This window comes from Nyctereutes procyonoides, unplaced genomic scaffold, assembly GCF_905146905.1.
Source record: "Nyctereutes procyonoides isolate TBG_1078 unplaced genomic scaffold, NYPRO_anot_genome, whole genome shotgun sequence".
In the NCBI taxonomy this organism is placed as follows: domain Eukaryota; kingdom Metazoa; phylum Chordata; class Mammalia; order Carnivora; family Canidae; genus Nyctereutes; species Nyctereutes procyonoides.
This window is the reverse complement of record NW_026575052.1, coordinates 36247148-36273743: the sequence shown is the minus strand read 5'-3', so window position 1 is coordinate 36273743 and position 26596 is coordinate 36247148. Positions and strand designations below refer to the sequence as shown.

Sequence of the window (26596 nt, the reverse complement as noted above, 5' to 3'; positions counted from 1 at the left end):
CTGACTAGTTAATAGAATTTCTTCTACAAAACTGAACAAATCACTTCTTTGATTTATCAACTAATTGGATATTCTTTGAGCCAGTTGAGTGACTTTAATTTACCTCATTGTCTTTCATCATCTCCAACCTTTCCTTTCATTTTGAGTATTTTCCATTTTTCTTTCTTAGTTTCCTATCAGAGCATCTAATTGGAGCTCCCATCCAGCTGCTTGTCCTTCTATCTTGAATATTCTTGAAGAGTATTCTACACTAATTGGTTTAATTTCTTTGTAATTTTTCAACCCATTGCATCTTGGCATCATTTCCTACCATTTTGTCCAAACTCTTCCTAATTGCTAGACCTGGCAGTACTTTTTCTTGTCATTGTCTTTTTAAACATGTGAACCATCCCTCTTTCCCAAAACTTTCTTAGCTCTTGCTATATGACACTCTCATTACTAAGGATATGCTATTGACTCTCTTTAGATGGTAGGGTAAGTACCATTTTCTCAGCTTGAGATACAATTCTGATCCCATAGTATAAATCCTCACACCAAATCTGTTTACTCAATATTTAAGTCTGGTAAATCTGCAATCAGTATGTTACTAGTCCAGTTCACCAACCTTCCCAAAACCTATTAAATTGTGGAGGTACTTTAGGTCTTAAATTGTATAGGTACTTTTAGGGCTTATGTAAATTAAATTGTTATATGAGTACTCGGCACTTTAGAAAATTAAAGGGACTTTTTAGATTACCTTTTTTGGGTATAACATCCCATTATTCAAATTAAAGACAGTCTGGTGCATGTGGTTTAGATATTGACTTTGAAGGTAAAATATTGTTTCATACCTATAGACCAGCTTGTTGGAACAAGGTGTCACCAAAAATAGTGGTGACATCTGCCGCTATAAAAATTGGGAGGATTAGAAGACTCTAACACATTCTCCCTAAAAACTCTAGCCAAGTCCTGAATAGTTCTTCAAGATGGTCAAACTGTTCACTATACACTAACTGTTCACTCTCTTTTATGAAAGTGGAATTTCTATAATTTTTAACCACTGATAAAATGTAGTAATAAAATTTCAATGTATTGACAGAGGGATAGTAAGCATTAGTTATTATTGTCAGAGCTTTACTTCAAGTTTTTGAACCCCAGAAGCTCAGTGTGTGTCTACATGATGCTAACTTTGCTCTCTCTAATCTCTACAAAGACCATTTAGAATAAAGAGATTGTAGCTAATTGTAGCCTAAAAATAGGAACTGGAAAAGTTAAGGAAGGCCTTACATGTACATAAATAAGTACATTTATGTAGTTTGACATGAATAAACAGCTTGGGAGCCCAGGAAGAATATAGTAAGGTCTAGAGAAACAAATAGCCATGGTGAATATGGCCTCATTATTTCCATGATATTTTCATGATTAATATCATGAAGTAAGATGAAGAATGCCTCTGACATGTCACCTGAGTTTCTTATTAGTTAAAATCAATGCATAATATTTGTTCATCCTAATTGGATATAGTCTCCTTACTGGGTAGCTATACCCAGGAAAAAGTGGAACTCCTTCATTACTAAAAAGTTACACTAAAATAAGTGGAAAGGTAGAAATCTTAATACCTGAATTACACAGATTAAGTTGGTCTGCTTTTCCTACCAATGTGACTGACTATATCTCCCTGGAGGCATAAATAATAGGACTTGGGAATTTTAAAATTCTGTTGTCTGCTCTATCTATATTGATGGTCCAGAAGTCATTACAAAAAAACATTAAACTAATTAGGTTTAGAGAAAGTTGGTTTTTATTTTTAACCTTAAACATATAAATAACCTAAGCAACTGAGAAGATAGACTCATTTTTAGAACCCTAGATATAGCATTTATTATTGCTGCATAACAAGTTATCTTAGAAATAGTGGCATAAAAAACTAATTTGCTCACAGATTCTGTAGGTCAGGAATTCAGAAAGAGCACAGTAGGGATAGCTTTTCTTTGCTCCATGATATCTGGATTCTTGGTTGGGAATACTTAAAGGATGGGGGTAATGACTCAATTGCTAGAGGTGAAAATAACCCCAAAATTCATTTATTTGCATGTCTTCCACTTAGGACGGGAGGACTGCTAACTAGGATACCCTCTGGAAGCCTCTGACTGGAATACCGCTATGTGGTCTCATCATGTAACATGGTTTCCTCACAACATGGCAGACTTAGGGGAGTCAGACTTCTTACATGGCAAGTATCCCAACAAACAAGGTGGAAAGTACATAGCCTTTTATTACTGAATGTTAGAAGTTGCAAGAGTCACATCTGCCACAATATTTAGTTTCTTAGTCACAAGATTTAAGGCCAGAGGCCATAGACTCCACCTCTCAATCAGAGAAGTATCAAAGCTCCGTCATAAGTAATATATTGTTGGGAGATGCTGTTGGGATATCTTTGAAAAATAGAATCTGTAAAACCAAGACTAAGCTTATTTAAATTATGTACCCAGAGAACTATGAGGCTGAGAGCCCTCAGCTCAGGATGAGTTCAGATAGCAGCCCATGTATATAATTATAGTGATCCTTTAGTAGGGACAGAGTATAAGTACAAAGCCTCCTGGTGGCAATCCCCAAGGGTGGTATCCTCAAGAATAGACTATAATTTCTACCCTTTCCCATGTATGAGGTAAAGGAACTACCCGCCCCCCCAATTGAGTTTCTAGTAGTCAGAGAAGGCTGACCTCCCCCTTATTGTATAATATACTCATCAGTTAGCCCCATCCATATTTCCTCATTGGAAATCCTGAACAAGATTTAGAAAAGAGTAAAACTGATTTTGTGATCTTCAAGGAAGATCTACTTCCTTTTCTACTTGTGCAGTGGGAGATGGAGTATTTTTCATCCCTGAAGTAGTGAGCAGGGCTTTAAAGGATGAATATATCCCTAAGAAGGAGAGATGAACACTTTTCCACATGGCTGTACTTGTGGGTTGCAGAACCTAAGGCCAACTTTTTTGGCATTGTGAAAGGAGAATGTGTTGAAAGGGTTTTTAGGAGAGCCTTTGGAGACAATAAAAACATGTTACTTGCTTAAGGAAAAGAGGTTGGTTAATATATGTTCCCTGAATATTGGACGAGCAATGAACTTAGAAACTAATGCTAAGTTTGAAGTAGCCTGTGCCAGAAGGGGGCTTGAAGAGTCCATGGTAAGGAAAGTCTGAGAAGAATATAGAGGAATGAGCACTACATCTCTGTTCCCTAGTCTTGAAAGGGTGTGCAAGAGCATCAGTGTTGCTGTGGCTCTGCATGAAAGTGAGTGGTAGACAATCCTTGGATTGATGCTCATCATGTGAGGAAAAAGCTCTCAGCCTTCTAGGCTTTGCTGGTTGTGGATGGGGCTGAAAACTCATAGAGGGCTAGAATACTAAGTGAAGAGAGAAAGGAAAGATGGTTAATATGTGAAAAGAGATCCTACTATAACTGTCTAAAAAGAAATTGACTTTAGCCATAGGTACAGGCCTAGTTAGGACTGAGGGAGGAGAAAAGATGAGCTAGCTTTGAAACAAATTGAGGAATGAAGATCTGAAATAAACCTGTACTAAATTCTATAATGTTTTAGACTCTAACTTCCTGAAATGAGGCTTCGTAACCAAAAGAGACAGAAAAGTTAAGGAATCTGGTCAAGATGTCATTGAAGAATCTGATACTTAATGGAAGGAAAAGTTCATCAGGGCACACAACTGGAAGTCAGTTATTGGAAAAACAAATGCTACTTGTTTTTTACCTAAAATGTTTACTCCTCGGTGAACTGGTTTCAAGCATCTTGACTCTCCTTAAAACTCCACATACCACTTATTTTTGAAAATAATATCTGCATAGCACAGATTTTCCTTAACAAAGGAATATTATTTAAATTTTAGGTGATTTTTTGTCTTAGATTTTAAGTAGTCTATAGACCTAAAGCAATGTCAGCTCTAAAATGTTTAAGAATGATGAACACATGGAAATCCAAGCTCCAGAGAATACCAGTCTGGTGGTGCCAGGGCCTTATCAGCCTTAAGGCAGTATGAGACAGCTAACACTTAAATGTCACATAATGAATGCTGGGAGTTTGAGAAAGCAGGGGGAGTTGAGCCTTTTTTAGAAGACCAAAATGTTTAGCCAAGGTCAATTTCAGACAACTATGCTGCCCTCCTGCTCTGAGGAAGGCAAGCTAACATAGTGCCCCCTGGAGACCAGGTAAAGGAATTATAGCCTAAATTACAGATACCTGCCATTTGTACCATCAAGGGTCAGTCTCCATCTAGTTTAATTGTTCCATATATCCAGTTCTCTGCAGTGATCCTTACTGAACATCCTTCTCCTTTGAAATTTTCTCATAAGTTGATATTCTGCTAATATAATTACTTTTTTTAATTACTAATTTCATCTGAGATTTTGTAATACCCATGGTCTTAATTAGCAGAATAACTTTTCCTCAAGTACACAGAAAGGCCACTATTAATTTGCATCTGGAGTGGCTGGGACTTTTGGTAGAAAATGTGATTGTTCTTTTTCTGATTGAATTTATTTATTTATTTATTTATTTATTTATTTATTTATTTATTTATTTATACTAGCAAAAGAGAAAGTTACAATGTACTCGTGCCTATCTTGGCTAAGATCTCCCATGACTATGTTGGGTCTATCCTGGGCCCACTCATAGAAAAATGAAAATCAGACTTACTATATTATATTTGTTATTAGAAGTCTACAAACTTGAAAGAATTGGAGGACTATCTTTGTAATTGTGAGAGAAGTCAGAGGTTTGGTTAATAATAATGTATCAATGTCATTGTCTTTGTTTTGACAGCTGTAATATGGTAATATAAAACATTAGTAGTGTGGGAAACTGAGTGATGGAAACATGGGGAACTCCCTATACTCTCTTTGCAACTTTTTTGCAAATTTAAATTATACCAAAGTAAAAAGTTTATTTAAAAATTTGTGAGAGGGACGCCTGGGTGGCTCAGTGGTTTAGTGCCTGCCTACAGCTCAGAGTGTGATCCTGGAGTCCCAGGATCAAGTCCCGCATTGGGCTCCCTGCATGGAGCCTGCTTCTCCCTCTACCTATGTCTCTGCCTCTCTGTGTGTGTCTCTCATGAATAAATAAATTTTTAAAAATCTTAAAAAAATAAAAATTTGTGATAAAAAATAATTTTTAATTAGTGTTCTAAATCTAGCCAAACTATCAACTCTGAAGACAAAATCAATATATATTGAGATACTCATTTAGGCATTGAGCAGATACTGTTTGAGTACCTACTAAACTGCCAGGTAATATTCTACTTGGGAATTCTGGTGGCCCGACATAAATCTTTGGCTTCATGAAGGTTATATTCTAGTATGGGAATCATAAAATAAGAATAAAAAATATGCAGTGTGATAGAAAGTAGTATGATCAAAGGCAAAGCCAGGTAGGAGGGATTGGAAATGTTGGAGAATTACAGGTGTTGTAAGAAAGGTCAGGATCAATTTCACTGACTGAACATTTAATAAGGACCTGAGGAGACAAGGAGCTAAGTCCTGCAGATATCTGAGAAAAGAGAATCCCAGGGAAAAGCAACAGCAAGTGCAAATGTCCAGAGACAGAAATGCATCTGCATTGTTCAAGGATTAGGAGGCCAGTTTGGCTTAAAGAAGAGTGAGAAAAGGAGGCATCCATGGTAAGAGATGAGGTCAGGAAGATAAGGGAGGAGGGTAATTCAGTTAGAATCTTGCATTTCTTTGTAAGGATTTTGGCTTTAACATGTATTTTTTAATGTAAGATTCAAATACAATTTATAGAAGAAAAAATTGATAAATTCATCGAAGTTAAGAATTTCTGCCATTTGAAATACATGTTAAAAGAATGACAAGGTAAGTCATGGGCAGGGTGAATGTATTTGCAAATCAAATATCTGATGAGAGAGATTTGTACTCACAATACATAAAGAGTTTTAAAATCTTGATAGTGAGCAAGACAAACTAACTCCCTCCAAATGGGCAAAAGTTTCAAAGAGACATTTTCCCAAAGAAGATAAATAAATGATAAATAAGCACTTAAAAAGATAGATACTCACTATCATCATTCACCAAGGAAATGTGATATAATACCATTCTCTGTTTTAGATACCACTACATATTTATTAGAATGTCTGCAATTAAAAAGACACAAAGTGTTGATGAAGACGTGGAGCAACTGGGACTCTAATATGCCACTGTGGGAATATGAAGTGTGACAACCACTTTGGAAGATAGTTTGGCAGTTATTTAAAAGACTAAATATATACATTACACTGTGACACAGTCACTTCAGTCTTAGCTCTTACCCGGAGAACTGAGAGCATATGTCCATGCTCAGACTTGTACTCTTCATTGCTGTTTATTTGAGTGCCAAAAATGAAGCATTTCAAATGACCATAAAGAGGGGGAATTTATCCATACAATGGAATATTAATCAGTAATAAAAGAATGAGCTATTGGTATGGGCAAAAATGTGGATGAATGTTAAAATAACCATGCCGAATAAAAGAAGTTCAAAGTGTCCTCATGCCTTGAAACCTAATGGAATTTGCCTTACTGTGTTTGAGACGTGTTGGAACCATGGTTCCTTTGTTCCTTCTAATGCCTCCAATTTGGAATTGGGAATGTATGTCCTCTATCTGTCCCACCATTGTATTTTAAAGTAGATAACTTCTCATCTTTCATAGGTCCACTGATAAGAAAAGAATTTTACACCCTAAAGAACCAAAACCCAGAGTCTTGCCGTATCTGAGTTAGATGATTTAGAAGGTGAGATTCGGGACTTTTTGAACTGGTGATAGTGATTATTTAGATGAGATTTAGGGCTTAGAGTTCATGGTAGAATGGGTTAAGACTTTTGAGAAAGTTGTAAAGGAGAGCGTGTGTTTTGTATTTGAGAAGGATATGAATTCTGAGTGACTAAATGATGGACTATTGTTGGTTGAATTGTGATTTCAAAAAGATAGATAGAAGTCCTCACCCGAGTATTGGTGAATGTGACCTTATTTGGAAATAGAGTCTTTGCTGGAATATCCAATGACCCATATCCTTACAAGGAGAGAGAGATTTGGGGACAAGCAGAGATAGAAGATACAGGGAAGAAAACCATGTGAAGGCAGAGGCAGATACTAGAGATAGGCTGCCAAAAGCCAAGCAACGTCAAGGATTCCAGCATCAGAAGCTAGAAGAGGCAAAGAGGGAATCATGTTTAGACTGTAGAAGGAGCATGGCCTTGTTGACACTTCTTATTTCAGACTTCTAGTCCTAGACCTGTTAGAGAATAAATTTCTTTTTCTTTTTCTTTTTTTTTTTTTTTAGGACACTTGGCCAGTAGTCATTTGTTATGGCAGTCCTAGGAAACTAACACAATGTAAGATTCCATTTGTAAAAAGTTCTAGAAAATACAAACTGATCTTCAGTGACAGAATTTAGATTAGTAATTGAATGGAAATATGAGTGAGAAGGGGCAGGGGGAAGTAGGCTAGGGATGGAAGGGGGTAGGAAAGGTTTACAAAGTGATCTAAGGAAACTTGTGGAGGTGAGGGGTGTGTGTATTATCTTGACAGTGATGGTTTCATGTGTGTATGAATATATCAAAATTTAGCAAAGTGTACCTGGTAAATACATGTGCAGTTAATTGTATGTCAGTTACACTTTGATTAAAATGGTAAAAAAAAAAAACAAACTCATTTCTGGAGACTAGGATTAGGCTTGGAATGGAATTGAGTGAGGGCTGCTGAAACAATTACACAGAATCTATTTTCCTTCTTTTATCAATGTTTCAGTTTCTTTCCCCAAGAAAAAGAAAGAAAACATTGCACTTTGTTAAATTCTTAGAAATTAGCTCTAAAGTGGATTAAAGTGAGTCCACATTAATCTCCCTTGGGCACTTTTGCCTTTGTCCACTTAGGACAACTTTATCCTAATGTTTTGCTTTGGTTGTGTTCTATTCTCCCTTTTATCAAGCCCAGTAATTGGAAGTCTGCTTGGAATTGCATTTGTATTATTTGCCTCATTTTCTGTGAGAGACATTTTCCAATGCACTCTTAAATGTTTTTAGGTGTAATTCTGTTGGTAGAAACTTTGTTGTAACAAGTGTCTACTTGTGCCAACTATTTTACTCTGCTGTGGGGCAGATGAAACTAACTAGCTTTCTATTTTTCTTTTTTAAGTTTTGATTGATGGATTGATTGATTTATGAGAGAGAACACACCCACATGCCAGTTGGGGGGAGGAGCAGAAGCAGAGAATCTGGAGCAGATTCCACTCTGAGCATAGAGCCTGATGAGGGGCTTGATCTAACAATGGTGAGATCATGACCTGAACCCAAACCAAGAATCAGATGCTTAACTAACTGCACCACCCAGGCACCCCTAAGTAGCTTTCTATTAAGGCAAGGTAAGAGCTGGGAATAAACCTCTAAAAAACACATTTTCTTGACCCGGTTTGGTCATGCTGGGTCACTTATATGCACTAATGGTTTTTGCAAAAGATCTTGTGTGATTTGATGATGTGTGATTGGTGAAAAGGAGGGAACAAAAGGGATTTAAAGCTTCGTTGTATTTTGGATTGTTGAACAGTTTCCCTTTATAACCTTTAATGACAAAAGTCTTTGGTTCTCTGATTTCCCTGGCTATTCATTTACAGTTTCTTTTTGTACTCCTCTTTTATTATTCTTTTCCTTTCTTTTAATAGTACCTCTGTACCTTTTTCCTTTGGATGACATCATATAAATGATTGAATTAATGGCTTCAAGCATAGACTTACCAGGCCCTGTTCTACTGAGCCTTACACTTGTACACAAGAGTTGCCTAAAAGATCTTTCCATTTGCATGTCCCACCTCCATGTAGTGAGACTCACTCATCCTTCCAGTATCCACTCTGTAAATCTGAGCATTGTAGCAGCTTTGGCTCCTCTCTCCCTTCACTGGCAATACTTTATGGTCTTTTACTTTGAGTATCTCTTACTTCTTTCCTTTCCAAACCTACCATGTCTACTGCATTTCAATCACACATTACAATTTAATCGCTAGGTTGTAGACTGCTACCTATAATCTTATTGCCTTCTAGCAACTTCCATAGAAATATCTTTTCAAAATGGACATAGGATCTGTTGAAATCTTTCAATGTCCTCCACAATGTTCCCGAAAATTTCAAAGTTCTCAGCTTAACCCATATAATAAAGCCCCGGTCACACTTCTAGCCATATTTCTGATGTTTGCTATACAGTTTTGAAAATACCGTATTACCATTTTATCAAGTTAAGGTATTTCTCTTCTTTTACTAGATATTTTTTTTTTTTTGGTTTATATATTGAGTTACCATAAAATGTATCGAATTTTATTGAATGGTGTTCCTTTGTCATTGAAGAGATCCTATTATTTTCTGCTTTAATCTGTTGTGATAGTCAATTAATTGGACTTTTAAAAAATTGAACCAGCTTTGCATTCCTGTGTAAACAAAAATTTTTTTGTCATGTATTATGTTTTAAATAATCAGCTTTTGGCTTATCTATATGTTATTTATGATTTGTGTATGTATTCATGAGTGAGATTAGTGTATGATTTTCTTTTCTCATATTGTACTTATCTGGTTGTGGTATCTAGTTCTATTTAGCCTCATAAACATTTTCAGAAGCTGGGAATCTTTTTCTTTTTTCATAAAACTCTTTGGTAAGCTTTTTAAATTAGAATTATCTATTTCTTGAAAGTTTGGTGGGAATAACCTGTTGGACTAGTTGGTCTGGAGTATTCTTTGTAGACATAGACATGTTTCAAACTTCTTATTCACATTATTTTATGTTTAATGGAAATAGAAGGACTATTTCTTTTTGATTCAGGTTTTAGAAGTTATATGTATTTTTGTATTTTGACATCTCAACTGTATTTCATGTTTGTTTGGTCTATTAATAGAATCCCCTTACATTGAAATTTTTGCTTTATCTGGAATTAACCCTTTTTAAAATTTCAAATATGTTCATTTGTGACTTCTGTTTTTTTCTTGGTAACTTTACCAGAGCTTTGTCTGTTTTACTAGTCTTTTTAAAGTACTAACATCTACTTTTTTAAAACTTCTCTGTTGGATCATCGTTTTATATTCCATTAATATGTTAACTTTGCTTTTATCTTTATTATATTGCTCCATATGCTCTGGATTTATTCTTATTCTTTTCCTTATGTCTCAGTTTCAGTTCTTGGCTTTGTGAGCTTAATATGTTCATTTTTTTCTTTATAATTTACATACCTGGGTTTATATATTTTTTTAAACAAATTTATTTTTTATTGGTGTTCAATTTACCAACATACAGAATAACACCCAGTGCTCATCCCGTCAAGTGCCCCCTCAGTACCCATCACCTATTCCCCTCCACCCCTCACCCTCTTCCCCTTCCACCACCCCTCGTTCGTTTATATTTGTATCTTATTGTGTGATTTCTACTTGTCTAACCTCCTGTCCAGTCCTATTTTTCTCCTTTCATACTTTCTTTAGGATTGATTGTTTTTTCTCATTCTACTTATTTTTCTTCTTCAGATTTGCAATTTATATATTATATTTTTATGTTTTAATGATTTACACAGAAACCACAATCTATCAACTTAAAAAGCTTAACCTTAAGAAGTAATGTTAGGAATAAAACAGGGGACATGATTTGTAGGTTTATATATAATAAGAAAAAAATGGTAACAACTTTGTGGCAATAAATTAGTAACAGAATAAAATGGAAAACATTCTAGAAAAATATAATTTATCAAGCCTTAGTTAAAAATAATCCACATATATTTACAAACATTAAAGAATTGAATAGCAGTTAAAATTTACATATCAAAATATCAGCAGGTTCAGATGTTTTTCTAAAAGCAGTAACTCTGTCATACACCTGTTATCTTAAGATTAAATATAGCAAAAAATTTCCCAACATTTTATTACATTAGTTTAATCTTTTTTTTTCATTAGTATAATCTTAATATATAAAATTAGATGCATATAGTTAAAGAAAATAAAATCGTGGAGACATTTTAAATATCTTTAAAAAGTAAGTACACACTCAAAGAAGCAATGTGTAAGTAACTTAATACGACCAAGTTGGATTTAACTCCAGAATACAAGAAAGAGATTAAAGCAAAAAAGATATATAAAAAATTACAATATTTTCAGGAAAAAAACTTAGAAAATTAACAGCAATTCATGAGGAAAAATTCACAGTGTATTAGGATTAGAAAATAATTTTTTCATTCACCAATAATCTAGGTCTACAGAGATAATGAAGGCAAATGCTAACATTTCCTTTAAAATGATGAACCAGGTTATTATTTCTGTTAGCATTCCTTCTTTGTTATATTTTATTAAAGTTTGTAGCCACTAATCCTTTCGTTGATTTTTTCCTGCTAGTTTTTTGAGGAGAGTAGACTGAATTTGTCCTTTAATATAATTTCCTCAAGAAAGACCCATGTGAATAATATTTCCCTTCTCTTGAGAGTTAAAAACACTTGGAAGCATTTGTACTGGGTAGACACAGCTTGGATAGATTCCTGATCCTTGGGTCATGCTATTCTTCCATTTTCTTGATGCTGCACCATACAGGTGATGTGCTGCTGTTCTTTGGTGTTGCTACTGCGGTCGGAGATAGTGTGGGTGCCGAAGTGATTTTCTTTTATTTACAGATGGCTTCTTTTTATTTTATTTTTTTTTCCTTTTTGGCCTGGATGCCAAAGGGATTCTCTCTTTATCTTTGAAGTCTAAGAATTTTCATATTCTCTTTCTTGTTTTTTACCATTTGGGTTCAATTATTTTCTGTACACAGAATGCCCTATTCATAGGATTATCATCTTTTCTTTTTTTCATCATCACCTTCCTGAATTGTATTTTAAATATTTTGTTCTATTTAATGTCTTTTTTGAAGACCTCAGGTATCTGCATTTTCCTTTGCTTATTATTTCTATATCTCTCTAATGTTTAAAATCTATTTATTTTGTTCTCTTTTTTCCTCAATCTCATTTGTGTCTTCTCTTCCTTACTGAGCTTTCCTTGATGTATTCCTTATTTAGTCTTCATTTCTGATGTGATTTGGTCCATTCTGTTTCAACTCTGAGTTCTGCTAGTTCCTATTTTATATCATGCACTTGTCAGGCCATCATCTCCTATTGTCTGGCACTACCTTTCCTTTTTTTTTTTTTTTTAAAGATTTTATTTATTATTTATTCATTAGAGACACACACACACACACAGAGAAAGAGAGAGAGGCAGAGACATAGGCAGAGAGAGAAGCAGGCCCCATGTGGGGAGCCCAATGTGGGACTCAATCCTGGGACTCTAGGATCACGCCCCAGTGCCAAAGGTAGGCACTAAACCACTGAGCCACCGAGGTGTTCCTACCTTTCCTTTTGTTTATGTATTTCTCCTCTAAAGATGAGATGACTTCAATTTTTGAATATTAATATTGAGATATTGGTTCACATAGCTTTGCATTTAAATATGTTTGTTTTGGAAGAGTTCTATATTTACAGAAAAGTTGCAAAGATGGTACAGAGTTATCTGCTCTGTACCCAGTTTCCTCTATTGGTAGCATCTTACTTTACTAGGGTATATGTGTCAAAACTAATGAACAAATATGGGTGCCTTATTATTATATAAACTTCATACTTTATTCAGATTCATTGGTTTTCCTAATATCTTTTTCTTTTCTGTTCCAGAATCCTGTCCAGGATATCATTACATTTAGTCATCATGTCTGTTTAAGCTCCTTGGGATTGACAGTTTCTCATTATTATGGTTAGTTTTTTTTCCCCAATTAAAGTATAATAACCATAGAGTATTATATTATTTACAGGTTTTCAATATAATGATGCAACATTTCTATATGTTACTCAGTGCTCATCATGATAAGTGTACTCTTTATCCGCTATACCTATTTCCCCTATCCTCACCACCCACCTCCCTTCTGGCAACCCAGTTTCTTCTCTGTCTTTAACAGTCTGTTTATTTATTTGTCTCTTTTTTCTTTGTTTTGTTTTTTAAATTCCACATGAGTAGAATCACATTGTGTTTGTCTTTCTCTGCTGACTTGTTTCACTCAGCATTAGACCTTCTAGGTCCATCCATGTTATTACAAATGGCAGGACTTCCTTCTTTTATATGGCTGAGTAATATTCCATTGTGTGTGTACGTATACACCTACCACATCTTCTTTATCCATTCATCTATGGAGGGACACTTGGGCTGCTTTCATATTTTGGCTATGGTAAATAATACTGCAATAAATATGGGAATGCATGTGTCTTTTGAAATTAGTGCTTTTGTTTTCTTTATTTTTTTTATTTATTTTTTTTTTATAAATTAATTTTTATTGGTGTTCAATTTACCAACATACAGAATAACACCCAGTGCTCATCCCGTCAAGTGTCCCCCTCCGTGCCCGTCACCCATTCACCCCCACCCCCCGCCCTCCTCCCCTTCCACCACCCCTAGTTCATTTCCCAGAGTTAGAAGTCTTTATGTTCTGTGTCCCTTTCTGATATCTCCCACACATTTCTTCTCCCTTCCCTTATATTCCCCTTCACTATTATTCATATTCCCCAAATGAGTGAGAACATACACTGTTTGTCCTTCTCCGATTGACTTACTTCACTCAGCATAATACCCTCCAGTTCCATCCACGTTGAAGCAAATGGTGGGTATTTGTTGTTTCTAATGGCTGAGTAATATTCCATTGTATACATAAACCACATCTTCTTTATCCATTCATCTTTCGATGGGCACCGAGGCTCCTTCCACAGTTTGGCTATTGTGGACATGGCTGCTAGAAACATCGGGGTGCAGGTGCCCCGGCGTTTCATTGCATCTGAATCTTCGGGGTAAATCCCTAACAGTGCAATTGCTGGGTCGTAGGGCAGGTCTATTTTTAATTCTTTGAGGAACCTCCACACAGTTTTCCAGAGTGGCTGCACCAGTTCACATTCCCACCAACAGTGTAAGAGGGTTCCCTTTTCTCCGCATCCTCTCCAACATTTGTTGTTTCCTGCCTTATTGTTTTCTTTAGGTAAATAGCCAGTAGTGGAATTATTGGATTATAGGGTAATTTATACTTTTAATTTTGTGAGGACCCTCCATACTGTTTTCCACTGTGGCTGCACCAGTTTGCAATCCCACCAACAGTACACGAAGATTCCTTTTTCTCCACATCCTCACCAACACTTTGCTGTTTCTTGTGTCTCTAATTTTAGCCTTTTTGACAGGTGTGTGGTGATTATCTCATTATGGTTTTGATTTGCATTTCCCTGTGGTGAGTGATATTGAATATCTCTTTACGTGTCCTTTGGCCATCTGTATGTCTTTTTCAGAGAAATGTCTTTTCATGTCTTCTGTCCATTATGTAATTGGATTTTTTTTGTATTGAGTCGTATAAGATTTTTAAATATATTTTGAATACAACTCTTTTTTTAATTTTTTTTTTATTTATTTATGATAGTCACACACAGAGAGAGAGAGAGGCAGAGACACAGGCAGAGGGAGAAGCAGGCTCCATGCACCGGGAGCCTGGCGTGGGATTCGATCCAGGGTCTCCAGGATCGCGCCCTGGGCCAAAGGCAGGCGCCATTCCGTGCGCCACCCAGGGATCCCTGAATACAACTCTTTATCAGATATGTTATTTGCAAACATATTTTCCCATTGAATAGTTGTATTTTAGTTTTGTTGGTTGTTTCCTTTTCTGTGAAGAAGCTTTTTATTTTTATGTAGCCCAATAATTTATTTTTGCTTTTGTTTTCCTTGCCTCAGATATATCCAGATATATATTGCTATGGCCAGTGTCAGAGAAATTATTGCTTAGGCTCTCTTCTAGCATTTTATGTTTTCAGGCCTCATAGTTCCTTAGTCTATCTTGAGTTTATTTTTGTGTATGATGTAAAAAACAAAACAATAGGTCTAGTTTTGTTCTTTTGCATGTAGCTGTTCAGTTTTCCCAGCACTATTTATTAAAGAGACTGTTTTTTTTTTTTCCATTGCATATTCTTTCCCGCTTTGTTGAAGATTAATTTTGCTCTTTCCAGATTTTTTTCTTTGGCTGATTTCTAATTTTCTAGTATTGTGTTTCAAAGAGATGCATGGTATGACTTCAGTCTTTCTGAATTTTTTGAGATTTGTTTTTTTGGCCTAATATATGATCTATTCTAGAGGATTTTCCATGTGCACTTGAAAAGAATGTCTTTTCCTCTCTTTTGGGATAGAATGTTCTGAATATATCTGTTAGGTCCATCTGGTCCAATGTGCTTTCAAAGCCATTGCTTCCTTGTTGATTGTCTGTTTCAGTGACTTATCCATTGATGTAAGCGAGGTATTAAAGTACCCTACTATTATTGTATTACTCTTAATTACTTCCTTTATGTTTTTTAATAGTTGCTTTATGTATTTGGGTGCCCCCATGTTGTGTACTTAAATATTTACAATTGTCGTATCTTCCTGTTAGATTGTTCCATTTATGATTCTATAATGTCCTTCATTGTCTTTTGTTACACTTTTTGTTTTAAAGTCTATTAACTTTCTTTTCCTGTCCATTTGCATGATAAATGCTTCTCTGTCCCTTTACTTTCAATCTGCATTTCAATCTGCAGGTGTGTTTAGGTCTGAAATAAGTCTTTTGTAGGCAGCATAAGGAGAGGGACGTGTTTTTGTTTTTTTTTTTTAATCCATTCCATTCCATCAGTCCATGTCTTCTGATTAAAATGTTTAGTCCATTTTCATTCAAAGTAATTATTGGTAGGTATGTATTTATTGCCATTTTGTTACTTGTTTTATGGTTGTGTTTGTAGCTCTTTTCAGTTGTTTTTTTTCCTAGCTCTCTTCTTTCACGATTAGTCGGCTTTCTTTAGTGATATACTTAGATTCCATTCTCTAATTTTTGCATATCTATTACTGACTTTTGATTTTTGGTTACTATTATATGGTTGTATATAGTCTCTGTATAGAGAAGTCTATCTTAAGTTTTTTTTTTAAGCTTTTATTTTTTTATTCATGAGAGACACAGAGAGAGGCAGAGACATAGACAGAGGGAGAAGCAGGCTCCTGGAAGGGAGGCTGACGTGGGACTCGATCCTGAGACTCCAGGATCAAGCCCTGGGCTGAGGCAGGCACTGAAGGCAGGCACTAAACCACTGAGCCACCCAGGTGTTCCAATCTTAAGTTGATGGTTGCTTAAGTTTGAACCCATTCTTTGCTCTTCTCCCCCTCATGTTTTAGATATATGGGTCAGACTTCCTTTTATTCTGTGAATCCCTTTACTGACTTTTGCAGATATTTTTACTGCTTTTGTGCTTCCTATTTTTTCTTACTCTTACTATGGTCTTTCCTTTCTCCTCAGTCTTCTTTCACACTTCTTGTAGGGTTGGTTCCCACTTTCACATTTCTTGTAGGGCACGTTTAGTGATCATAAATTCTTTTAGCTTTTGTTTGACTGGGAAACTATCTCTCCCTCTATTCTTAAAGGTAGGTTTACTTGATAGAATATTCTTGATTGCAAGTTTTCTCTTTCAGCTCTTTGAATGTATCATGCCTTTATCTGCTGGCCTGCAAAGTTTCTGCTGACAAATCAGCTGATAGCCTTATGGGGTTTCCTTTTATGTAACTGTTTTCTTTTCTCTTACTGCTTTGAAAAAAAAGAAAACTTTCCTAATCACTGATTTTTGCCATTTTGATTATTATGTGTCTTGGGGTTGACCTCCTTAAGTTAATTTTTGTCAGGCATTCTCTGTGCCTCCTGGATCTGGATTTCTGTTTTCCATCCCCAGATTAGAGAGATTTTCAGCTATTATTTCTTCAAATAAATTTTCTGCCCTATTTTCTTTCTCTTCTTCTGGGGTCCCTATAATGTGAATGTTATTAGGCTTGATGATGTTGCTGAGTCCATGAGTCTTTTTTTGTTTTCTACTCATTTTTTCTCTTTCTTCTTTAGCTTGATTTCTTTCCATTACACTCTCCTCCTTGTGACTAATTTGTTTTTTGCTCCCTCTAGTCTACTTTCTATCTAGTATATTTTTAATTTCAGTAATTGAGGTTTTTTTTTTGAATCTCTCATTGGTTCTTTCTAATATTTTCTCTTTGTGTCTCACTGAGGTCCTCTACTTTTTCTCAAGTCCTATGGATATCTTTATAACCATTATTTAAAATTCTTTATCAGTCATATTACTCATCTCCATTTCTTTTAGCTCTCTGCCTCTGGTTTTGTTCTGTTCTTTCATTTGAGATCTATTCTTCTCTTTCCTCATTTTTTATTTCTCTGTGTCTGTATGTGTTAGAAAAGTCAGCTGTGTCTCCTGCTCTTGCAAGTACTGGCATCATGAAGAACATGTCCTGTAATTCCCTGCAGTGATATGTACTCTGTCACTAGAACCTGGGTGCTTGGGATGTCTTCTATGTATGGTGTGTGCACCCTAGTGTTGTGGCTGAGCCACTTTTGCTTTTAGCCTTGTCATCTACAATGGCTTTTCTTTATCTGCTGTAGGTAGACTTTGGTCCATCTGGTCAAATGTCAACCTCTAGCCCATTTCAGGAGCTGCAGTCAGGCTGGTTTATGTGAGTATCTCCCCCTTTCACCAGGCCAGAAGTGACTTGGAGTGATGCTGGCCCCTATCAGGGCTTGCACACTGCCAGGCTTGTAGCATCACTTTGGATGGGTTCTGGCTAAGTGCATATTGGAGAGGGAAGTCCATAGGAAAGCACCAGTGCAGGGCACACTGTGCCAACAAGGTGTGTGAGTCTGCTATGGCAGGAGACCTGCAAACAAGGCCTGGCTGGAGAAGCCAGATCCACAGAAATGTGTGTGGCAGGGCGTGCTGTTGACAAGTTAGGTAGAGAGTGTCCATGCTGCACTGGCTTATGTATTTGTCCATATATGGATGGAAATGGCATCTGCTGGGTCTTTTGTTCTTGGAGAAGTCTCCCAATAATCCCTGCCCCTCCAGCACATGCTTTGAGATTAATAAACAAATCTTCCTTCTGTATATCCAGCCGTTTTTCAAACTGCTGCTTCTATGCTATATCTCCATAGGGCTCCTGGTTGTGCTGCACCTTTAAGGGAAGGGACTCAGTTCCCTATTGCCCTCCTGACTCTTCCAGAGCCCAAGTTCACTGATTTTTACAGTCCCATGTGTCAAGCCCTGCTGATGTAAGAACTCATGAAATTTTCCCCCTCTAGTTTTCTAAACCAAATATAATGGGGATTTGTCTTCCCTGTGTGAGTTCTTTTGCCTGAGGTGCCTGGTGTGAGGGTCTGTTTCCTTCCTCTCTCATTGTCTTTGTTGTCCTTTGATCCTGGAGACAGTCTCATGAGTCCATTTGGTCCCACCTGTGTCTTTTCTCTTCCTACCCTCTTTGATGTGGACTTTTCTCTTCATTTAGCTGTGGAGAATCTGTTCTTCCTTTCTTTGGTTTGTTTTCTGGGTGGGTGTTATCTAGTTGTATCTGTGGGATGAGGTGAGCACAGGATCTTCTCACTCTGTCATCTTCTCCAGAAGTCTCCAACAAAGAATTCTTACTTATACTCAGAATTTGTAGAGAACTTCTACAAGTAAAAAAAAAAAAAAAGTAGTAGGAGCTTCACAAAAGAGGATAGTCAAATGCCAGTAGACATATAAAAATATCATTTACTTCATAGGCCATTAAGAAAATGAAAAGCAAAACTAGAATGAGATATCAGTGCACAACTAAATTTGCTTAAATAAAGACAGAAAATACTAAGTATTTGCTCATATATGGAGCAATTGGAAATGTCATATGTTGTGGTGGGAAATAAACCAGTACAATTGGTGTGTGAAATTGGCAGTGTGTACTAATACTAAAACATCCATTACTCTGATCCTATAATTATACTTGTAGGTATATGCTTAACAGAAAAGTAAGTACAGATTTTCACTCAACGGCATGGATTTTCATAGCAGTACTTTTGGTAAAAAAAACAAGAAATGTGGGAACTACCCAAATGTCTTTTAAGCACAGAATGGTTGACCAAATTGTGGTAAGAAATAAATTGTGATAAATTGTGGAGTGCTATACAGCAATGAGATTGAACCATTTACAACAATTACCAGAAGCTAGATAGCAAGTACTATATGATTCATTTATGAAGATACAAAGCCAGGTAAACCTAAAATATACTATTTTGTTAGATGGTGGTTATCTGAGATGAAATGGGTCAGGGCAATGACAGGAAGGGAGTATACACATGCCTCCTGGGATCGTGTAATATTTTTTGTCTTGATCTGTGTGCTACTTACATAAATTTGTTCAGTTTGTAAAAATTCATTGAGTTTATGCTTATGATTTGCATACTTTACTATATTATTATTATTATGTAAATGTTAAAAAACTCTCTTTATGGTAATCTATCTAATATCTATGTGATTCGAAGCAGGAAGTCTTTTTATTTATTTATTTATTAATTTATTTATTAAATTTTTTTATTTTTATTTTTTTTTTCGAAGCAGGAAGTCTTTTCAACCTATCACATCTGCTGTATTACCAAAAGCCACAATACCCCTTGGGTACCTTTCTCCTTGGGCACCATGTTGGCTTATTCCAGCTCTTTGAGACAAAGAACAGAATACATTAGTGGTTTCTAAACTTGGCTGTATATCAGAAGACCTTGAGGGGATTTTAATAAAATCTAGATTTACATTCTTGGGTACACCCAGGGAAGCTATAATTAAAAATATTTTTTTTTCAGGAAAACTTCATATACAGACAGATTTTGAGACCTAAACTACTCTAAAGAGTCCCAGGAGATTCATGAGGCATAGTGTTAATTTATAAATACATGGGTCTAATTTTGACAAAGTTTTGACCTTGGTTATGTCATGCTTTTTTTGCTGATGGAATCCATATTAAATAGATCAAACTTAACTTGTTTTGCTAGCATCACCCTAATAAGTCAGATCCTTTTGTTAGAAAAAATTTCAAATTTATAATCAAGTTAAATTACATAATCTCTTCAAACCATGGTTCCTACATTTGTAATTGGAGGATAAGACCTATCTCATATAGTTGTTATAAGGATTAAATGGAGAAAACATTAAATCGTTTAGTGAAGATAGTGTATGGTACATAATAAATTTCCTGGATGAATTTAAAGGATCTCTATAAAAGTGGCTTTTCTCAGTCAAGTCAGAGCTCTTTCTTCAAATAAGGCTGTAATCTGAATACCAAAATGATGCAGCTGCCCACTGGCATTAGGCACATCTTTAAGCTGTTTATTCTAGTCATGGTACTATAGTAATGAATTTGCACTCATCAGCCACCATCTCTTCATGTTCCTGTTCTGGATCATCACTACATGATGCCTGGCATTTTAGTGTTATTGGGAGATTCCAGAGTCCGTGGACATGAGCAAAGCCATTCTTTTCAAGTGCAAAATTAAATCTCCTCTTCATTCTCTCTTAGCATCATGATTTAACCAATGAGCCAACCAGCCACAGGGAATTAATTTAACAACAACCATGTAATTGATATGAAATGCTCCACTAATTTAGACGACCAATTTAGTCACATCTCCCTAATTTTTTCAATTAATCACTTCAGTACCCACCTTCCCTATTTATCACACAGCCACAAGTTGGAAACCCCAACTATTCCTCTTGGGGTTTCCCCTTACCCTGCATTTGACTAAGAACTTTAGAGTCTCACACAGCCACAGATTTTTTTTTGTGCCAACCTGAAAAGATCTTAGGGTCTTCCAGTCTAAGGCCATGGCATCTGTTATTACATGGTGAGTGTGACTTCTGAGTTTAGTCTTGCTGTTGTGGAATTAGTATGGAGTTGCTGATATTGTGACACCTACGTAATCCAGAGGCCTGTAGAGTCTATTGTGTTCTTTGAAGATGGGTAATCATTTAGTGCTAAGCTGTTCTCATGGTCCATGGTAGTACTGAGACAAGATCACTTATGTATTTTGGTCACTTCACAGATCTAAAGCCACTGTCTTCTTTCCCTATACAAAAATCAATTCTCTAAGTCCAGAATATCTGCTATTATTTCTTTTCTCCAGACTGTGGTTCTACTCACTCAGCCTTCTAAATAATAGAGTCTAATTTTTATGACTTTAGGAGTTCATCTTTATACTTTGTGTATTCATCTTCTAGTAGCTATGACACTCAAGGAGGGGAATTTGTCCTGCTGCTTCATCATACTTTATACTCTACGGCTTGCCTTCCATATGTCCATGTTCTCCTCCCAAACCTGTCTCTTCTCAAAATGGTAGACAGTGGAAATATTCTCTACCTTTCAGATAAGCCACATTATTCACTTAGAGGATCTTTGCTCCCTACAAGATACACAGAATAGTATTCTCCATAATCAATACATTTATATCTGGGATTTCCAGCCTAAATTGTGCTGTCAAGGGGAGAATATTAACTTTACAGTTAGATTGAGTAGTGCTTGGTTTTAACCAGTGGTTCCCAAACAGTAGTCCTCAAACCACTATCACTGGTATTACCTTTAGCACTACATTGGTATTAACTTTCTGGAAATGTGAACTCTTAGACTTCATCCAAGATTATAAACTGAGTTAGAAACTGGTGACAAATAGCAGCAATCTATATCAATCAGTTGGCTGGAAGATTGTGATCAAGGATAGAGTTTGGGTGTTGGGGAAGATCATCAAAAAGACATGACTGCTGGTTGACTTGAGAGTGAGACCTGGGCACTAAGAGGATCCTCACACCCCTCTTCCTCTTCTTGGAATATGAGTTCTACTTGCATTTCCTGTTCCCAGAAGTTGCCCCAAGGATATAGCTTTGAGATAGTAATGTGGAGTTAAGAACACCTACATGGTATACATGACTAAATGTAGTTAAGGCCTCTATATAAACTTTTAATGTTTGATGGGTAGATACAAGCATCTACTCATATTGTTGACACCCACGATATCCTTGTATGTAAGTTCCATTTGCTTTCAAAAAGTGTCACCTACTAACCTCTAGTGGTCTGCCTCTTTCTTTGGTTTCTCCCAGTCCTCTGCATCCAGAGACAGTTTCAGATTAAACCCTAGAAGCTCCTCTGCAGTTTGCAAACCAACACTGGGAACTGCTGGTCTAGACAAAAACAAACTTTATAAATGTTTTTCAGATGGGAAGTGAAGAGCTCACTTCTATGTTCTTGCTAATGTCTTCTGAGTGTCAACAGTTCTTCCAACATGAACACACACATACATCTCCTCTAGAATAAATAACAGTTGGTAGAAAATGTGTAGTACAAACAGGCTTTGCTTGGAGTTTAAGAAAAATCTGTTCCTTTTGGTGGTCCTGAAATGTAGGCTCAGTGTTCTATATCTGGGATACAGGAGGAAGTGCTGAAGAAACCCATGGAACTCACTATGTTGTTGTTTAGCTTCCTGGTGCCTTAGGCTGGCTGCCTTCTTTGTAGGTTTCAGCATCTTCCTCTGCTTGTTTGTAGTGTTACGTCTGCAGTGTTTTTGTTGCAAGAGGACAGAAGTTGGAGGAATGGAGCTACTACCTCTTGGCAGAACTAGAAATTGTGTGAAGCTCTGGATGGTCAAGTCATCATGACCCTGTTGGAGTGTTTCCCATCTTTTTCAATCTAGATATATTTTTGTTAATGGGATTAGGAATGGATATTTTGATCTATGCTGAGATAATTTGAGTTTGGATACATTATATAATATTACTGGGCAATAGGAATGATGAATTTTTAAGAACTTTGCTACTTGTACTCCATGATCTATTGTCAAAGAATATATTCCACCTGGGAAAATGTATCTTAAGAACAGAACAAAAAAGACCCAAAGAAATAGTGACAGTAGCTGATTTTACTTCATCTAGGTGACAAACTCATGGCAAGGTTACACATCTCATATATGTACCTATCCATCTAACTCAGAAATAGAATTTCAAGATTTGGAAAAAGTTGGGAAGTACATTCTGTAGTGCGGTGTGCTTTTGCCACTGTCATTATTCTCAGAAATGAGAAAGAGCCTGAGGAGCACTTTTATACTTTTAGGTCTTACTTTCCACTTGAGCTGCATGGTTGGCATGAATTCAATCAGGAATAGATTTACCTGCAACAGAAAAGAGCTAAAAAGGAGCCTGTGTCAGAACTCAATTAGAATGTTATAGTTTCATCATATAAATTACAGAAGATACACTTTCATTAAATTTTTTCAAAAATTATTTGAGAATGTAAATGCATATTCATTTTTATGATACTGGAGCCCAAATCTCATATCACTCATCAACCACTTTTCTTGTTTATTTCTTATTTTTTTAAAGATTTTATTTATTTATTCATGAGAGACACAGAGACACAGAGGCAGAGACATAGGCAGAGGGAGAAGCAGGCTCCACGCAGGGAGCCCAACGTGGGATTCGATTCCGGGTCTCCAGGATCAGGCCCTGGGCTGAAGGTGGCGCTAAACCACTGAACCACCTGGGCTGCCCTCTTGTTTATTTCTTAAACACTCATTTACTCTTCTATTACTTATGTGATTTAAATTAACCAAGCTGGTTGTGGGATTATATTGTGGATTCTATTATAACTAATGTACTTAACCTTAATCATTAGTACAACAAATTATGTGAACTCTGTGGTTTCTACTTTCTAGGCCTTTTGCATGATGTAGCATATGTTTTTTTTTTAATCTACTTGCATAGATATCTACAACAAAATGTTTCTAAAATGCTATATATACCCTGTGTAATTAAGATTTCTTTCTTTCTCTTTGATGTCAATATGCTAATTCTCTAGAATCTTTCTCCATGTATCTGTAGCAATTTGAGGGCACTATGAGCTCTCTAGAAAATTAAAATTTGGCATGCATTTTTTGATATTAAACTTAAAAAATCCATTGTGCAAGTTTTTGTTTTGCAGGAGTGTTTTAAAACACAGTTTTGTCTAATTTTAGGTTTCATGAATATAGTATCTCAAGGTATAATTAACAATCACTTGTTGGGGGGACCCCCAGAGCATTGGGGTCGCAGACCACCAGGAGTCCACCATGTTCCCGCCTTGCTGAGTCTCAGGAGAAAAAAACGGAAGGCCTGACTGATGCTGCTGCTTTTGCAACTAGACTTAAAAACACTCTCATCCAATATCATAGCATTGGAGATGATGGGTGGTGAGTTGCCAAGAAAATGAAAGATACAACAATTTGGAGAAAACCTTCAGAAGAATTTAATGGATACCTTTTTAAAGCGCAGGGTGTTACAGATGACATTGTGAATAGTGTCATAGACCATATACACCCGAGTCCCTGTCGCTTGGAAGTCCCTGACAGCTTAATGACTTCAATGGATATTTTGGAACACTTTGAAGAGAATTGCTGTGTGATGCGTTACATTACTGCTGGTCAGTTTAGGAATATAATTTCCCCCCAAGAGTTTGTGGGTTTCTCCTACACCATGGGCTACAAAGACGTAGGCTTTTGTCCTGTGGGCTAAGTGTTGGCTGGAGTGAAAAGAGACCAGGTTTATTCGTGGATTTAACCATCCCTGTGGCTGGTTCTGTGGTCCACGTAAAGACAATTGCCAGCAGAGTCTCTTGATGGGCCATATTCAGATGGATCTCTGTGGGATGATCCTGCAGTCTGCGGCCAACACAGCCATGGCAAGCACTTTAATCAGCTTCTATGCTCATTTAGGAAAAGCCCTACAGAAGGTATTACATGTCGAAACTCGTAGGACAGCCGTTCCCCCAAATCAACTTTCTCTCTCAGCCGCATGGCCTGTGAAAATCATTCTTTCCTCTCTTCTTAGCTGTAGAAAACCATGAAATGATTTGTTGGTTTATTTTATTCCTAAAGTAAATAGTTATTTAAGAGAGGCATCTCCGTTTTCTAAGACAGTTGTTTGCACAGTTTGGTACAGTGGCGTGTCTTGTTTGACCTAAACTCTTATGAAACTGAACATTGCCTCAATGTGAATATGAAAGCACAAGCTTTATACTGTTAAAGTCATCTGTTATGGAGCTTTATGAACCTTTTAAAAGTTTTAACTATTTTTGGAAATTAAATATCAGTGCTTTACTTTTGGTATGCTCTATGAGTTGGCCAATATCTGGACTAAAGAGAAGAGCTCTTTATATTTTAATAAAAGGTGAACTTCGTTGTCCGTTGACTTGTACTACTTCAAATATTGAAAAAATCAGAAATAGAAGAATAGAGATAGTATAGGTGTAATTCAGATACAGTTGTTTTGATACCTAGATAACATTATTTTCTGGATAGCTTTAAAAGTGTATTTGTATCTTTCTGTTTATTTTGGAAGTCTTCCAAAGCGTTTATGCATGGATGAGACAGAGAACTGCCAACTATGTGCTGGAGCCACCAACCCGATGGGTTGTATAAAGTGCTTGGTGATGTCCTATATTCACCAAAGCAAATTTTCCAGAAATCAAAATATTTTTTGAGTGTTTTCTTCAGGTTTCAGTTTTTTTCTTTTTTAAAGACAAGCCCTCGAGAAATAGCTTTTAATTCTGAGAAGTATCCAATATTCTGTAGGAAAATAATCAGAGTTTTAGTCTTTCTCATTTCATCCATGTTCACGTTTCAGTCTTAAAGTATCGCTCCCCTCAAAGTGTTGCTGACTGCATCATACACATTCACGAGTGTGACATGACTCAGTCTGGAACTTTAACACATGCGTTCATACATTTGTCCACTTGCCTGGATGAGTCATTTTATAAAACTGGCTTGGACTTTAATAGACCCCGTGACTCCATGGCTGCCTTAAATGAGCGTTCCCAAATGATCTGAACCTTCCACATGATTCTGTTGCTTTTGAATAACCACCTGGTTGAGTTCCAAAACGAGACCTTGAGGCAACTTGCTGTATCCGTATGGGTGTATTTATGCTTGTGTTCAGGCCTACATCTTGCAATCTGTCTTCGTGTTCAGTTATACTGTCTAGGGTGGCGAAATGCCACCAGATGTCCAATTATGGGGCCTAGACTGGGTAAGGGATTTGTTACAAGATGGCCTGAGCTGGGTACCCCTAATGTGAATAAACTGTCTAATGTACAACAAAACAAAACAAAAACACAACAATCACTTGTTAAATGTTGTTAAAACATTTTTTTTGTGTGTTATACTGTAGAACTCTATCTTTCCAGTAATGGTGAGTGATAATAATCATGGTGCATTGCCATGGAATGCTCACCCAAGGCATGGTGTGCCAAGTTTTTATTGGGGATCAATCTTGTAGGCAAGGCTACCTACCTGCCCGCCTGAGCTTAGTGTCCAGCGCCACTAAGGGATCAAACTGGTATTCCATAGTTCAAGGTCCACACATAAGTAGAATTGTTAGTGGCCCACATTTCCCAGGTAAACAAAGATACTCTTATCAGGCAGGATATTCCAAGGGAAAAGGGGTTACCTTCCAGGGGCTTGGCAAAGGGCAAAGCTTTCTTTGGAATATTAGAGTTTAGACAACCCAGATTTGAGGAATTAATCTTTTATTATACAGTTACACTTATATGTTGAAAATCAAATACTTTAATGACTATAACAAATCCTTTTGCAAGTCATATAGTTTCCATTTTTTTCTTTTAAATAATTGTGAGCTGATAGATCATTAAAACTATTTTGCATGATGGCC

At 36.4% G+C, this 26596-nt stretch overlaps 1 pseudogene; it reads left to right on the top strand.

Moving 5' to 3' along the window:
- Nucleotides 1-25755, top strand: part of LOC129514090 (stAR-related lipid transfer protein 4-like) — a 31341-nt pseudogene extending 5586 nt beyond the window's left edge.
- Nucleotides 25756-26596: the final 841 nt, after the last annotated feature.